This window comes from Carettochelys insculpta, chromosome 7, assembly GCF_033958435.1.
Source record: "Carettochelys insculpta isolate YL-2023 chromosome 7, ASM3395843v1, whole genome shotgun sequence".
NCBI lineage: Eukaryota > Metazoa > Chordata > Testudines > Carettochelyidae > Carettochelys > Carettochelys insculpta.
The window spans coordinates 278,940-295,727 of NC_134143.1; the positions used below are offsets into that span (position 1 = coordinate 278,940).

A 16,788-nucleotide genomic window follows, 5' to 3' on the forward strand; every position below is an offset into this window, starting at 1 on the left:
CTCTTCTGCAACATTGGCCTCCCTCTTACTAAAACCAGCCACAACAAACTTCTTCAACCTAATTTTGTCGTACAGAAATAGCCAGAGGCATTTGAACCAGGCTGAATGGGATTTCTCGGGTGCCACGCAAGTCTCTGCTAAAGTGTGTCTGTGTTTGTTTGGCTTTGGTAGTGGATTCCTGTTTCTATAACTTTCTCGCTTCCTAGAGAGGGAGTTCTTGAGGTCAGAAGACCTGGCAAGGAAATGAGAAGCAGAGAAAGCCAATGGAGCTGCTGTGGAGTGCTGGTGCCCTTGGGAGAGTGATCCTGCTGCTCCTACCTGAGTAAGGAGTGCTGTGCAGTGAGGGCTGGTAGCTCTGGGAGGCTGGGTCCAGGGATGTCCAACCCTCACCTGCTCTGCTTTCTTCTTCATAGGTTTTTTTTTTTTCCCTTTCATGAAACTTTAACACTTGAGGGACAGTGGGGAATAACAGCCGAAAAGGATCTGGGAGTTGGAGTGGGCGAGATGCTGGACAAGAGTCAACAGTGTGCCCTTGTAGCCAAGAAAGCTAATGGCATATTAGGTTGCGTCAAGAGGAGCGTTGCCAGTAGATCCAGAGAACTGATTATTCCTCTTTATTCAGCTTTGTTGAGGCCGCATCTGGAATACTGTGTCCTGTTCTGGGCCCCCTTTTACAGGAAGGATGTGGATACACTGGAGAGGGTCCAGTGGAGGGTGACCAAAATAATTCGGGGGCTGGAGCAAATGACTTTTGAAGAAAGGTTGAAGGAATTGGGACTGTTTAGTCTGCAGAAGAAAAGACTGAGGGGGGACTTGATAAGAGCCTTCAACTTACTGATGGGAGGTTGCAAAGAGGCTGGAGAGAGGCCGTTCACAGTGGTCACGGATGGCAGAACACAGAACAATGGACTGAAGTTGCGGTTGGAAAGGTCCAGGTGGAACATTAGGAAAAACTTTTTTCCACTCGGAGGGTGGTGAAGCATTGGAATGGTCTCCCCAGGGAAGTCGTTGAGTCTCCATCCCTGCAGGTGTTTAAGTCTCACCTTGACAAAGCCCTGGCGGGGCTGATCTGATGGGTTTGGTCCTGCCTCAGGCAGGGGGCTGGACTCGATGATATTTTTAGGTCACTTCCAGCTCTTTTGTTCTACGATTCTGTGATTCTACGACCACACACGCTCAGAGCCTCCTACACTCACACGTTTACCCAGATGAACCCCCACTGCTCTTAGTGACAGCTCTGTGGGAAGCTTTACGATATATTTCAACAACAGAGAACAATTTTTCTCTTCTAAGCTGTGAAAACTTCGTCTTTCTAAGGCTACGTCTGCACAAGCCAAACACTTCGAAATGGCCATGCAAATGGTCATTAACAAAATGGCCCACTCCATTAAAGTGCCGGCTGACAGCTCAGCAGCTCCAGCTCGAGCAAGAGTTTATCAGATTCACACTGGTGTGCCAGTTCGAGGGGACTGTAACTGCGCCTGCTGAGTCGCATGGGAGGGAAACAGGAATCCATTGCGTCTGTGAGCTCCAGCTCAGACAGAGAACTTCTGCCTGGTTCTTCTCTCTGCTGCAGGTTGTTCAGGGACAGAGCTCATCAGCGCCCTTGCTAAGAAGCTGTAACATTTGCAAGTTCACCCTGGTTGTTAACACAACTTTTTGTTTCTGCCGCTGCCTAAAGCAGGGTCAGCCAGTCAATCAACTGCTCTGGGACGCTGCCAATAGGGCTGCAAAAAGGAGTCTCAGCTCGGGGCTGGACTTCATGGTGAAGCGGACAGGGAGCTGCAGACAGGGGAGTTTCGGAGGCAGAGCAAGTGATCCTGCCGCTGCAGAAGCTACCAGGTGAGAGCGCTGGCTTTTGGGGCGGGTGAGTGAGTGAGTGAGTGAGTGAGTGCGTGTGCTTAACTGTTTGAATTTGAACTGCCATTTTGATCTCAGGTGGGTGAGTTTCAGTTTCAGTTTCTGAGGCAGGTGGGATTCCTGCGTCACCTTTGTTCCCTTGATTGCCTTCATCAGCCTTCCGCTGTGTGACTCCCAGGGGGGAGGGTCTGACGCAGGCCAGTCGGCTTTGAAAGTCAGAGGCAAGGGCGACCAGGGGAGAGACACGGACAGGGAGCTGCAGACGGGGACTTGAAGAGGGAGTGTGACAGAGGGAGGCCTACGATGGTTAGGAAGACCCCCAACAGCTGTGTGAACACGACTCCTGTCTCCTCCACCTGCGCCTGTAGCCAGACAGACTGCCTGGCCATGGATGCCTCTGCCCAGATGCTGGTGCGGCTTTGCAGGGACTGTGACTTGCAATTCCCACTCACTGATACCCAGGCTGGGGGCACCATCCAGTGTGAAAGGTGCCTGCTGGTGGAATCTCACAGGGGGCAAGTGGGAGAGCTACAGGAGGAGGTGGCCAGGTTGAGGAGTACCCGACTCCACGAGCAGCTCCTGGACAGTATTCATGTGGAGACAGCTGAGGTGACTGTCCCAGGACACAGGACGGCTGATAAACCACTGGTGGAGGAGGAGATAGATCGGAGGGACACTGGCAGCTGGTTACTGCTGGCAGCAGGCAGTGTTCCACCCCTGCTCCGAACCCTCCCGCCGTGGTACTCGGAAACCGTTACGCGCTGTACTTGATACAGGAGACAAAGAATCGCCCCACACAGCAGAGGAGAAGCCTCGTGCCCCCACGGCTGGGAAGTCTGCTGCCACCACTGCGAGGAGGAAGTGCAGATTAGTGGTGCTCGGGACTCTCTTCTAAGGGGGAAGGAGGTGCCCATCTGTCGCCCTGACAGTTCATCTCGGGAGGTGAGCTGCCTGCCGGGGGCCCGTATCCAAGACATTACAGAGGTGTTGTCGAGGATTATCCGTCCCTCTGACTACTATCCTATGCTTCTTATCCACGTGGGCACTAATGATATGGCAAAGTGTGATGCTCAGCAGGTCAAGAGCGACTTCAGAGCTCTGGGGACACGGGTGAGGGAGTTTGGGGCACAGGTGGGTTTCCTTCCAGAAGATCCCCGCAGGCCCGACGTCTGCACGTGTACTTCGGAGTCAGGAAGAGCTTCTTCTGGACTCCGAACCATGTGCTGATATGCTAATAAGGTGTGGAAAGTTTGCATCCATGCCTCATTAGCATCTTAGAGATAACTCATTTGCCTGAGGCCTCCAGAAGATGCGGCACGTGTCGACACAGCCAAAGGCTATGTCTGCACAGCAGCATTATTCCTGAGTGAGGTATTCCAGAAGAGCTGTTCCAGAATAGCCGATTCCAACATAGCACAGCTACACACAATATGGATTTCAAAATATGGCTCAGCTATTTTGACATACAGCAGCTGCAGACACTGAAGCCTATTCTGAATACAGTCATTGGAAGGACTATGGTTTATTTTGAACAAGGCGCTATTCCCTCCCTACACAGTCCCTATGTCAAAAGAGCTTTTTGAAATATTCAAAATAGCTGAAGTCATGACCCCAAGACACACTCAGCCAGGGCTCTGCTCTCTCTCTCTCTCTCTCTCTCTCTCTCTCTCTCTCTCTCTCTCTCGCTCTGTTTCCTTTGACATCCTGGCCTAAGGCAGGAAAAGTCTTTTCTTGTCCTCAGCTCTCGTAGAAGTGAAGAGAGGAGAAATTGGTATTTCCATCATCCTCAGAGAGTGGCCGTTCTTATGTCTTATGTCTTTCCACATCAGCTCCATCTGTGCACTGGGCCTAGACATGAATTACGTATGTCCAGGGGACGGTAAGAAAATGGGGAGCTCAGCGTTCGTGTTCCTCACTTACACAAGGACAAAAGATGGAGGGTCAAAAAGGTGATGGGAAAAGTGTTACTGAGACGGGGGAGGGGATGGTGTGTGTTGAAGGGCTGGATGGAGATTTCTGCTTGGAGAGTTCTGATTCTTCACACCTGACACTTGTCTAGCCAGGGCAGTCGGGGCAGGTGAGCATCAGTCATGAGATTGGTCTTACATGAAAGGGCACCAGAGGCTCTCTGTAGCTATTTGGAAAGAATAGAAAGAGGGGAACTGCTGGCTGGGTATTAAATATTCAGGAGTTTTCTGCTGCCAGTTTTCTTGAGAAGTCGGCAAACTCCCATAACCTGGTGGTGACGGCATTTCTACCACTACTCCACTGGAGCAGAGCAGCCCCAGGAGGCCTTGAGTTGCCTCAGCCCCCAGGAGGCAGCTTGACTTCACTCTTCTCCTCCCACTTCTCCTTTCCATGTGAGTAGGTCTGTTTGGAGACACCTGAAGCTCCTGGTGACCAGCTGCTTTGCTCTCCCCTTGTTCTGGGCCCCTTTGACCACAGTAAAGGGATTGCACATAAGCTGTCTGAAAGCTTTGACCAACAGATCTTAGCTCACACCAAGCACCACAGGTTTAAACTCCAACACCCGCCATCTCACCAAGGAGCAAATCATCCCTGCTCTCCAATTCCAACAGAGCACTTGCTGGGGGAAGAGGAAGTAAGAAGCAAAGCTGTGCTAGCTGGGAACTGAACCCAGACCAACTGCATGGGAAGCAGCCATGCTAACCACTACAGCACCCACACCTCTTTGTGGGTTGGGAGGGGGGCTAAAAGGGCAACGTGCAGAAATATGAATTACTGCGCATGTGGTTTCCACCCCACCCCGGTTCTTTTTTCATTAGTTGTAGGCATCCTTCGATCCCAAGGGATCCTGGGTTTGCGCCCCAGCTGGACTGATTCGCGCAGTGTCTCCTGTGGCTGTGCAATCCAAGGCGGGAGTGGCAGTCCTTTCCGCACTGTGAGCAGCAGGAGGCAGACGTCGCTGTGGTGTCACGGGCACGGACCTCTCTGAGGGCTCTCCTGCCTTCCGCTTCCTTCAGCAAGGTACTTTCATACATAACAAGCGCTTCCTTCACTCCCTGTTTCCAGACATGCCTGTCTGAGGCGAGCGAATGCCAGGTGTTCGCACTGATAGAGAGATCGCTGAGGTCACGCTTGCACGTGTCCTTGTAGCGCAATTTAGGTCGCCCTTTCGGCCTCTTCCCAGACGCCAGTTGGCCGAAGAGGAGGTCCTTCGGTATTCGGCCATCCGTCATGCGTGAGACGTGGCCCAGCCAGCGCATACGCCTCTGTTTGAGAAGGGTGAACGTGGAGGCGGTGCCCTCTCAAGCCCTGCGCTGCTGGGGACCTTGTCCTGCCATGAGATACCGAGTATGCGCCTAAGGCAGCGCATGTGGAATGTGTTGAGCCGCTGCTCTTGTTTTGAGTGCAAAGTCCATGTTTCACTGGCGTACAGCAGTGTGCTCAAAACACAGCTATCAAGTGACAAGTTGCCCCAGGGCCAGTGAACCTCCTTCACCCCCACCGAGCATTCACCAGGGTCTCTGGCTTTCAGGAAAAAACAGCCTTGTAGCTGTGATGGCCGAGTGGTTAAGGCGTTGGATTTGAAATCCAATAGGGTTTCCCTGTGCAGGTTCAAATCCTGCTCACAGCGAGGGCTGTGTTTTAGCCACATCCTGGAACCAGGACAATACAGCAGCACACACCCTCAGACACTGCCCAGGGGCTGTCTGTGAGCAGTGTGTATAATATGTCTGGGGAGACTGTGGTTGGGTCACTGCTCTGGCTGCTGCTGGCCCAGCTGAAGGCTCAGCAGGTCGGTTTGGCCATGTCCATGCACAGAACCCTGAGGCTTCCAGGTTACATGTTGGGCAGCTTGTGGCTGGGACAGAGGAAACACAAGCCACATATCACCAGGAAGGTCAGAGGGAGGCTGCACCTCTCCCAGGTTCCTGCTCCTCCCCTCTGGGGTAAACTTTCGAGAAGCAGAGCTCTGAGAAAAGCACTGAATGACCTGCCCCAGCTGGGGGTGTGCTGCAGAGGGAATATCAGGCCTGCAAACTCCCCAGCACGGCGTGGATGAAGGCTTCTGAAGGCTTTGTATGTCTGTGACCTGCCTTGTAACTCCTCCCGTCCTCTTCATTTGTTTTCTCTTGATCACAAACTTTTTTTTCCCCACACTGCAGGGATGGGCGGCAGGGGGCCTATTGGGGTCAGAAGAGCGCTGTGTACATGCGAGTGGGGAGTTTAAATCACTTCTCACTGCACCAGAGCCTTCAGCAGGAGAGATACGGCATTGCCAGGAAGGGCCGCCCCAGGCTCACAAGATCACACCAGCATCAGGACTCCAGGGATCTCTGGGCACACTGCCAAGTTCCAGCGCACCAACCAATCGCCTGAACCCTTCCATCTGGCTGGGCCAAAGACCTGGCTCCACCAGGCGCCAGTCACCCCACTCACTCTCGTGCAGGACAGGAGAGGGAAGCAGCTCAGAGTGCTTTAGGGCTGTGCCTCAGTAAAGCAGCCCCAGGAGGTGCCTCTGACATTGAACTCAGACTGCAGGAAGCAGAGCCCTGAACAATGGCTCCAGCCCTCCCCACCTGCCCCTCACCCTTTGGGGCTGGCTGGCATTGCCCTCTGGACACCTCTCACCCTCAGCTGGCAGCATGGACTGTGTCCTCATTGCTTCTCTGCAGATCCTGTGTCTCCGAGGACTCCCTCTCTCTGCCCGGGGCTTTCTCAGCACCTGGCCCTACAAAGCTTCCACCAGACAGACAATCTGCTTTCCAGGCCCATTCCTGTGGCTATGGGCTTAGAACCACAGAATCCTGGGGCTGGAAGGGACCTCAGGAGATCATTGAGTCCAGCCTCCTCCTCAAAGCAGGAGCAACCCCAACTAAATCATCCCAGCCAGGGCTTTGTCAAGCCAGGGCTTAAAAACCTCCAGGGATGGAGATTTCACCACCTCTTCAGGTAACGCGTTGCAGTGCTTCACCGCCCTTTTGGGGAAAATAAAAGCAGAACCAGCCCTGTGGTCGACTATTACTGCCATGACTTGGATTTGAACCAAGGTTTCTGCAGCCACAGTGCAGAGTACTAACCACTGTACAATCATGGCCAGCTGGGGAAGCTTTCTCATAAGCTTTCCTTTCTTGGGCATCACCCCACAGTCTGGAGCCTGGACCACTGCTCCAGCTGTAGGCAGGACTCTTTGGGCTCCAGGGCACAAAGCAAATTAACAGCCAGCTGCCCAGAGAAGGACTTGAGCCCAGCACTGCCAGATAAAGAGCCTGATGCTCATCCAACTTCTGCTGGTAAAAGGGGCTTTTCCTTTTGGCCCTCGATACAAGTGCAGTCAGGGCAGCATTAGAGGAATGTACAATGTTAAAGAAGCCCACATTGGAAAAGGCTGGGGGAGTTGCCTCAGGTGGGAAGCAGATGGTTCTGTCTTTTGCTGCACTTCTACATAACACACATTCTCTGTGCTAGAAAGTGCCTCATTCTTCTGGAAAGAGAGAAACCTCTGGCTTTTTACAATGTGTCTGCTTTCACGCAAATAGAGCCCTCAACCTACTACCTACCCACCCTGGTTGTAGCCAGACAGAGTCTCCCCCTTACAAGCCAGCTTGCTCGTTGCCCCCCCCCACTGAGGAGCACACAGGGCACGGAAATGGCTGCTGACAGCACAGTCTTTGATGCCCTCATTGAGGCCCAGATATGCTGGCTTATCGTGACCCTGAGAAGCAGAAAGTACAGCTAGAAGGCTAACAGGCCAGACTGTCAACATGAGAGGGGGGGTGAACCCTCAAGAAATCACCCCAGCTGGCATTGATCAATATGATGCACACACACAATCACTCAGAAGGGGACGTGCCCCGCCCGCACAAAAGAATGTCCTGTACTCCTAAATTGTTTATCTCTTGTCTTACAAGTGCAAACTAAGTAGAAATGCCCTTGTAACAAACTGGAGTCACAAAGACAAACCAGTATGATCTGGCACCATAGATAAGAAAGAGAATACGTAATCCAAAAGGGGGTATAAAAGATGGGTCCAGCAGAACTCTAACTTTGAGTGCATTCGACCAACTTCCTGCTGGTCGGGTCAGGTGATTGCCTCCCGAGGTCCACAGCTGGGGACGCCCAACCTCGTATTTGTCTTTCCGTCGGAATTGAGTGACCGATCCGGCTTGGCTACGCTGGTATCGAGGAGACGCAGAGAGGGTAAGATACACCCATGCTAGGTCTCTGACTTTTTTTTTGTGCACAGCTAAAGAATTAGAGCTCTGGTCCTCCAGAACACAGTGACCCACAGCTTAAAAGAGCAAAAATTATACAACACGCAAAAAGTTTAATAAAATCACAGAATATCCAGACCACACAGGAAGCACATTTGAAAAAAAATGGTGTTAAACAGCAAGAAACATTCAAGGAAATACACATAAAAATCAAACTATTAACACACATCAACCACAAACTGGATAAAAATTCTCACATGCTTCTTTGCACAGACAGCTTTATAAACAAACAAACACAAATTAAACAAGCAAGAAAGAGAGTACACACCAAACCAGCTAAAGGAGCTGGAGTTGGGGGGAAAGCAAGTTCTTCTCACATCACAGTGATGACACAGACAACCCACAAAGCCTCCCCTTTGTGCAGCCCATTGCCCAGAGGTGCTTCCAGCCGAATTTCAGCACCAGAACCAGAGGCTCCAGGAAAAAGGCACCTGGTGGATGAGGGACTCTGGACACACCACGCAATGCATTGTGGGTATGCAAAGGAGCATCACTGACTCTGCCCCAGAGACCAGAGGAGCTGGGGTCTCCCAGCTGTGGCGGCTGCCCCTAGAACAGGGGTGATGATAGTTTTTATGCTGTGCCCCCTTTTTGGCCCTGCACTGAGCTGGTCCCCACAACCTCTGGGAGAACCATAGGAAGAGATGCTGGCCTGTGTCTGGTTGTGTAGATCAGTCTATTGCTGTGGGGGCAGACAGAAGATTGCGACATTCATTCCCCCTTGGGCAAGTGTGTGCCCCTTTCCCAGCTGTGTACTGCACAGCTCAGGAGCTGGGAGAGACCAGAGCCCCTGAGCCAGCCTTGGGAAGAGGCTCTTCCCTTAGAGGCAGCTGCCCTATGTCTGGCTGCAGCTGAACCAGGGCTGCCCACTCCTTGCCAGGGCATTACACAGGTGAGTGTAGCACTGTTGGGCTGACATAGGAGACAGGCTGGGCCCAGCAGCAGCCAGAGCAGTGACCACACCCCAGGGTCAGCATTTCCCCCAGGCACAGACTCCCCTGGCCTCTTCCACACACTGGTCACAGACAGCCCCTGGGCAGTGTCTCAGGGTGTGTGCTGCTGTAGTGTCCTGGTTCCAGGATGTGGCTAAAACAGAGCCCTTCCTGTGAGCAGGATTGGAACCTGCACAGGGAAACCCTATTGGATTTCTAGTCCAACACCATAACCACTTGATCATCACAGCTGTGAGATCACCTTTGCCCCCCCCCAGGCCAGAGACCCTGTTGAATGCTCGGTGGGCCGAGGCTGGTGAGGAACACTTCCAGACAGCTGGTGGGGTTTACTGCCCTCCCCTTTCTTCAGCCCCAGCCACCTTCAACCCATCTGAGTGTGTCAGGAGCCCAGCCAGGGGACGCAGACGAGGGCCCCTCCTGGAGTGAGACGGAGTTTAAGGACTTCTGACACTCTGGGGAATGAGGAGCTGCTGCTCCACATGACTGGCTGGTGCCAGGATGCTGCAGCCTTCAGCCACCTGTTCTCTGGCCTGAGCTCCGAGGGTCACCCACCTGAACAGCTGAACTACTGCGGAGAAAAGTGAAGGAACTGTGGCAGGCCAACTGCCAGGCCCACGATGAGGCCAGCCACTCGAGGGGCAGTGGCCGCTACCTGCCCCACTTCCAGGAGCTCAACGGCCTCCTGGGACCCAAGGAGGCAGCACTGACCACCCATGTCCTACACACCACCAGCTCAGATGGCGCTTGCCAGGGGGCTGCAGGAGGTGTCAGGACCAGTAGCAGGCAGCAGCTCCCACCCAACAGGCACAGGAACAGAAGCCCAGAGCCATGACAGGGGTTCCAGCAATGGGGCCCTCATCATCTCTGTGTCCTCAGAGGTCTCCATCTGGGCCCTCTCGACCTGGGCCTCCCTTCAGTTCCTCTAGGGACACCAAGGTAGGTTTCGTGCATGTTGGACGCCTGGCACAAGGGGAGGGGAGGCCAGCAGTGGCCCACTCACACATCCACCAGCTCCAGTCTGGATGCACCCCACATGGCTGTGCTCCCTGAGCCTCAATGGGGGCCTCATGCAACACTCAGCACCTGCCCCTGAGGACAGCACCACAGGCTGCATGCCCAGGGAGGGAGGCTGAGCTACACTGCATATGTCCCACCCTCGCAGGGACCCCCCAGCCACACAGATCCCTCAGGGACCCCGGGCCAGATGGGGGGACAAGGTGGAGGGGGGCACACAGCCCCCAGGGCCAGGTCATGGTACTGACGGCCTTTCCCTGGGTCCCCTTCTGTCTCCAGAGCTGCACCATCCAGGGGCCAGACAAGGCCTGTACACAAGCCAGAAAGGCCCACACCAGAGGGCGAGGGGGCTGGAACTGCACCCCTAAGAGAGCCCACTTGGGGCCAGTGCTGGGGCATGTGCTGGTGCCACTGTGGGGAGGAGGAAGCTGCTGCTGTCACTGCTCACACCACCCCCCTGCAGGACGTGACTGCTGTCACGCAGGAGAGGCTGGTGATGGAGCAGGAAGCCTGGGGTTGGGTGGCAGGCAGCCTGGACACCCTCACACAGGCTGTGACCACTTGCCTGGCTCAGCCTCCCACCCCATCACCAGTCCCTCCCACAGCCCCTGCAGCTCCTCCCTCCACATGTCCCTCACAGTGTCCCACAGTTCCCCCCACCCATCCATCCACAGTCACTGACATTGCTGCCCGGCTCCCCCCAAACTTCCCCCATCCCCTCCCTCCCTTCCTGTAGCCCCCAGTGAGCCCAAGCCTGAGCCCACTGGACCCCTTCCTTGTCCCCACCTCCTGATGGTCCCAGCTCCATCCCAGCCCGTGTGAGAATATGGACTGTGGCCTCCCACCCGCTCCCCAGAGCCCTTTCTGAGTTCTGTTACCCCACCCCCTCTCCAAGACCTCCTCTAAGTTCCATTGCCCCCACTGCCCCCCCCAGGACCCCAATTGTCTATAGTCCCCCATCCCTCTTGTCAATCGTTTACAGTTCTGTTTATGCAGTTTGGAATCCATTGCCAGAGTTTCATGAAATACTTTCTTTAGCAACACGCCCGTGTCCCTGGTGTCTATTGGGAGGCCAGGAGGGTATGGGAGTGTCGGGCGGGGTTGATAGTGAGAGGTGGGTGCATGGGAAGGGAGTTGTGGTGGTGGCTGTATGTTTGGGGGTCACATGGGCCCCCGGAGAAAGGCCTCCCAGAGGAACTTAGTGACCTGCACCCTGACCCTCTGTGCCTGACAGCATGGGAAAGCAGCCAGCTGCTTGGAGCCGTGGCCAGACCCAAAACCCACCCCTGCATAAACGGCTCTTGCTTTACCTCCAAAGTGTTGTGGAGGGAGCAGCATGTTCCCACCACATCTGGTACATTGCGCGGGATGACCTCCAGTATCCTGAGGGGGCCCTGAAAGTGCCCTTCAGCCACCTAATATTGCAAGCCCAGTTTAGGAACTAAATAAAAACATCCTGGCTGGGCTCAGTGTGTCCCATGTCGGGCCACATCAGCCACTCATGCAAGGGGTAAATGGCATTGGGCATTATATCGGGGGGCTAGTGGTGTCCCCATTTGGTAGTTCCCAGCTTGGGATGGATGTCTTCTCCTGCATGCTGCAGCAGAGCCATGAGTTGGAAGATACCTGCATTGTGGGCTCACCCAGACAAACCCACACAGAATGCCATAAATTGCCACTTGGTGTCCACGCGGGTCTGGAGCACCCCAAACTGGTACCCCTTGCAATTGATGAAGATGCCTGTGCTGCATTCTGGGGCCTGGATAGCAATGTGGGTCCCATCCAGAGCCCTGAAGCACTTGGGGAAGTCCAGCTTCTCAGCCCCCATTAGGGTGACTTGCAGATCCCAGACATGGACAACCCAGTAAAGTAGGTTGTTTTTGATTGCCCAGAAGACCTGAATGGTGTGTGGGGAGAACATGTCCATGTGTGCGTGGTGGGGTGCTCCATGCATCCCCTTCCCCTCCCACCACCAGGTCCCAGCCACCCCACCCTGTCCCTCTCCCCTATCTCTGAGGGTCCCCCTTGCCTGGTAGCCCTCCTCCCCGTGGTGGGGAGGTGCCCCAAGCATGCCCTACCTCCAGCAGAACAGCCGCAATGGTGGCCCTGCCCACCCCCAATTGATGGCCAAATGACTTGTGGCTGTCCAGGGTAGTGAGCCTCCAAGTAGGAATGGCTACCCCCTTGTGCAAGGGGAGTGTGGGCGGCACCTGTGTGTCATGGTGCTGGGGGGCCGGGGAGGGCCAATGACTTAGCTCCAGAAATCGCCTCTTTGTCATACTGAAGTTGTGGGGCCAGCGGGTGTCGTTCCAGTCCCCCAGAACCAGCCTGTCCCATCACTCGCTGCTGGAGGGTGGCAGCTCGGAGCAGTGCCTACATGCTGACCATGGCCTGGATGAGTCAGGCACCAGGGAGTCTCTGGGGGCCATTGTGTGCCACCAAGTGGCTTCTCCATGTATTTGAATTCTCGGTGCTCTGGGTACAAGCCAGCCCTTGGCATATGCAGAATGAGTGTGTTTTGGAGGAGCCCTTTAAAGGAGCACCAGGCTGCAGCCCCCAGAAGGGATTATCTGCCTTGCTAGCGCAGCCACTGCATTTTCTGGCCTTTTTCTCCCAAAAGAGCACCCGGTGACATGTGGCTGCTTTCTTGCAAACCAAGGGCCTGGTCTTTTCAAAGAGTGGCTCACAATCTCCTTTCGCTTGGGGCGTGTGGACGCTCCGTTTCGAACGCTGATCTGTCAGAAGGTGGCTTTGGAAAGTTTGCCTTTTGACATCACACTGTGGTGTAGACTCAGCCAGCCACAGAGAAAAGTGTAGAAAAGCAGAACCAGGTCCCCACGTGAAGATTGCAGCATAGTGTAACAAAGGAAATGTGTGTGTACATCAAAAAAGGATAAAATTCTTTTAACAACTAAGGCTACGTCTACACGTGCAGCCAACATCGAAATAGCTTATTTCGATGTTGCGACATCGAAATGGTCTATTTCGATGAATAACGTCTACACGTCCTCCAGGGCCAGCAACGTCGATGTTCAACTTCGACGTTGCTCAGCCCAACATCGAAATAGGCGCAGCGAGGGAACGTCTACACGTCAAAGTAGCACACATCGAAATAGGGATGCCAGGCACAGCTGCAGACAGGGTCACAGGGCGGACTCAACAGCCAGCCGCTCCCTTAAAGGGCCCCTCCCAGACACAGTTGCACTAAACAACACAAGATCCACAGAGCTGACAACTGGTTGCAGACCCTGTGCCTGCAGCATAGATCCCCAGCTGCCGCAGAAGCAGCCAGAAACCCTGGGCTAAGGGCTGCTGCCCACGGTGACCATAGAGCCCCGCAGGGGCTGGAGAGAGAGCATCTCTCAACCCCCCAGCTGATGGCCGCCATGGAGGACCCGGCAATTTCGACGTTGCGGGACGCGGATCGTCTACACGGTCCCTACTTCGACGTTGAACGTCGAAGTAGGGCGCTATTCCGATCCCCTCATGAGGTTAGCGACTTCGACGTCTCGCCGCCTAACGTCGAAGTTAACTTCGAAATAGCGCCTGACGCGTGTAGACGCGACGGGCGCTATTTCGAAGTTAGTGCCGCTACTTCGAAGTAGTGTGCACGTGTAGACACAGCTTGTGAGGGACATGTGGAGGGAGGAGCTGCAGGGGCTGTGGGAGGGACTGGTGATGGGGTGGGAGGCTGAGCCAGGCACGTGGTCACAGCCTGTGTGAGGGTGTCCAGGCTGCCTGCCACCCAACCCCAGGCCTCCTGCTCCATCACCAGCCTCCCCTGCATGACAGCAGTCACGTCCTGCAGGGGGGTGGTGTGAGCAGTGACAGCAGCAGCTTCCTCCTCCCCACAGTGGCACCAGCAATACCCCAGCACTGGCCCCATGTGGGAGCTCTTAGGGGTGCAGTTCCAGCCCCCTCGCCCTCTGGTGTGGGCCTTTCTGGCTTGTGTACAGGCCTTGTCTGGCCCCTGGATGGTGCAGCTCTGGAGACAGAAGGGGACGCAGGGAAAGGCCATCAGTACCATGACCTGGCCCTGGGGGCTGTGTGCCCCCCTCCACCTTGTCCCCTCATCTGGCCCGGGGTCCCTGAGGGATCTGTGTGGCTGGGGGGTCCCTGCGTGGGTGGGACATATGCAGCGGAGGTCAGCCTCCCTCCCTGGGCATGCAGCCCGTGGTGCTGTCCTCAGGGGCAGGTGCTGAGTGTTGCATGAGGCCCCCATTGAGGCTCAGGGAGCACAGCCATGTGGGGTGCATCCAGACTGGAGCTGGTGGCTGTGTGAGTGGGCCACTGCTGGCCTCCCCTCCCTTTGTGCCAGGCGTCCAACACGCACGAAACCTACCTTCGTGTCCCTAGAGGAACTCAAGGGAGGGCCAGGTGGAGAGGGCCCAGATGGAGACCTCTGAGGACACAGAGATGATGAGGGCCCCATTGCTGGAACCCCTGTCATGGCTCTGGGTTTCTGTTCCTGTGCCTGTTGGGTGGGAGCTGCTGCCTGCTACTGGTCCTGACACCTCCTGCAGCCCCCTGGCAAGCGCCATCTGACCTGGTCGTGTGTAGGACGTTGGGGGTCAGTGCTGCCTCCTTGGGTCCCAGGAGGCCATTGAACTCCTGGAAGTGGGGCAGGTAGTGGCCACTGCCCCTCGAGTGGCTGGCCTCATCCTGGGCCTGGTAGTTGGCCTGCCACAGTTCCTTCACTTTTCTCCCCAGTAGTTCAGCTGTTCAGGTGGGGTGACCCTCGGAGCTCAGGCCAGAGAACAGGTGGCTGAAGGCTGCAGCATCCTGGCACCAGCCAGTCATGTGGAGCAGCAGCTCCTCTTTCCCCAGAGTGTCAGAAATCCTTAAACTCCGTCTCACTCCAGGAGGGGCCCTCGTCTGCGTCCCCTGGCTGGGCTCCTGACACACCTCAGATGGGTTGAAGGGGTGTCTGGGGGATACAGGGCTGTGGTCAACGGCCATGGATTGCCCCATGGAACTTTCACCGGGCAGAATGCTCCCCCTCCCCCACCGTCTGCTGTCCCAGGGCCACAGTTCCCTCGAATGCTCCCTGGGGACATAGAATACATTTTGCTCTGTGCACCAAGGCCTGGGCAGATGTGCACCTCCAAGAGAAACACCGGCTGCTGCCTGTGGGGCTCTGCTAATTAGCCAGGCAGCACCTGCATCTCTCCTGAGCAGCCGCCCAAGCACACAGCTTCCAGGGACACTGCCGGGGCCGGGGCTGAGGAAAGGGGAGGGCAGCAAACCCCACCAGCTGTCCGGCAGTGTTCCTGACCAGCCTCGGCCCACCGAGCATTCACCAGGGCCTCTGGCCGGGGGGTGGAGATAATGTGATGGCCGAGCGGTTAAGGCGTTGGACTGGAAATCCAATAGGGTTTCCCCGCGCAGGTTCAAATCCTGCTCACAGCGAGGGCTGTGTTTTAGCCACATCCTAGAACCAGGACACTACAGCAGCACAGGCCCTGAGACACTGCTCAGGGGCTGTCTGTGACCAGTGTGTGTAAGAGGCCAGGGGAGTCTGTGCCTGGGGGAAATGCTCACCCTGGGGTGTGGTCACTGCTCTGGCTGCTGCTGGGCCCAGCCTGTCCCCTTTGTCAGCCCAAGAGTGCTACATGCACCTGTGTCCCCTGCAGTGCTTCTGCGTGGGCTTAACAGGACCCCAAACACATCCAGGGGGCAGCCCTGGCTCAGCTGCAGAGTGGGACATGGGCAGCTGCCTCTAAGGGAAGGGTCTGTTCCCAAGGCTGGCTCAGGGGCTCTGGTCTCTCCCAGCTCCTGAGCTGTGCAGTACACAGCTGGGAAAGGGACATACACTTGCCCAAGGGGGAATGAATATCACAATCTTCTCTCTGCCCCAACAGCAATAGACTGATCTGCAGAACCAGACACAGGGGCTGGGGCAGGTCTCCATGTGACTGTGCCAAACCCTGTGCAAGCTCTGGCTTGTTTTGTGCTTGTCTCCAGCAGGGGAAAAGCCTCTTCAGGACACATCTCCTGCCCCACAGCTGAAATGAGCCCCACAGTTATGAGGCCCCAGTGAGGCCCCACTGAGACTGGCTGATTTTCTCCCACACTGTGACGATGGCTGCAGACCACGCGCTGCTTTGGGGTATCCTTAGTGAGGGTTTGGTGGTGGGGAGCAGCCTGGCTCAGAGACATCATGAAGGTTATCAAGCCACATGCAGTCATGGTCCTCCCCTCCTCTTGCACCGCCCTCAGGTGCTCTGTGGCTTTTGAGCCTTCCCCTAGAGATGTCAGTACCAGCTGCCCCACTTCCAGGTGCCCAGAGGAGGATAGGTGAGCTGGGCTTCAGCCTGGGACTCCTCCTCTCTGCTTTTTTTCCCTGAATTTTTAGCCTGGTCTTGATGCTCCTTCAGTTAAGTGCCATGTGTGCAATGGGAGTATCCTGGCAGCTCCAGGACCAGTTGTGAAGATATCAGGAGAAGCCATGAGACACACAACCTCAGACCTCATTTGTGTCTACACACACTGCTGAGTTCTGGGTCCCCAACCTTTTGCACCCAGGTTGATGAGCCAGCCCAACCCGAGACCTGGCTCCAGTGGGCCTCACTCATGCAGCAGGAGAAAAAAGACCTCACTCAGGTACCCCTGGGGACAAAATAGCCCAGCCCTTGGAGAAGACGAGATTTACAGTAGAGCACCACCAGGTCCCACTGAGATTTGAACTATGCCAAATACCAGACACCAATCTCTAGGGTGGG

The 16,788-nt window shown here is 55.5% G+C and overlaps 4 non-coding genes across 4 annotated transcripts; 2 read left to right on the forward strand and 2 right to left on the reverse strand.

Moving 5' to 3' along the window:
- Positions 1-5,376: 5,376 nt before the first annotated feature.
- On the forward strand, positions 5,377-5,458 carry TRNAS-UGA (transfer RNA serine (anticodon UGA)). The gene has a single exon. It is a non-coding gene; the product is annotated as a tRNA-Ser (tRNA).
- Positions 5,459-6,850: 1,392 nt separating this feature from the next.
- Positions 6,851-6,922, reverse strand: TRNAH-GUG (transfer RNA histidin (anticodon GUG)). The gene has a single exon. It is a non-coding gene; the product is annotated as a tRNA-His (tRNA).
- Positions 6,923-9,200: 2,278 nt separating this feature from the next.
- Positions 9,201-9,282, reverse strand: TRNAS-AGA (transfer RNA serine (anticodon AGA)). Its single transcript has one exon. It is a non-coding gene; the product is annotated as a tRNA-Ser (tRNA).
- A 6,111-nt stretch (positions 9,283-15,393) lies between these two features.
- TRNAS-GGA (transfer RNA serine (anticodon GGA)) lies at positions 15,394-15,475 on the forward strand. Its single transcript has one exon. It is a non-coding gene; the product is annotated as a tRNA-Ser (tRNA).
- The last annotated feature ends 1,313 nt before the right edge of the window (positions 15,476-16,788 follow it).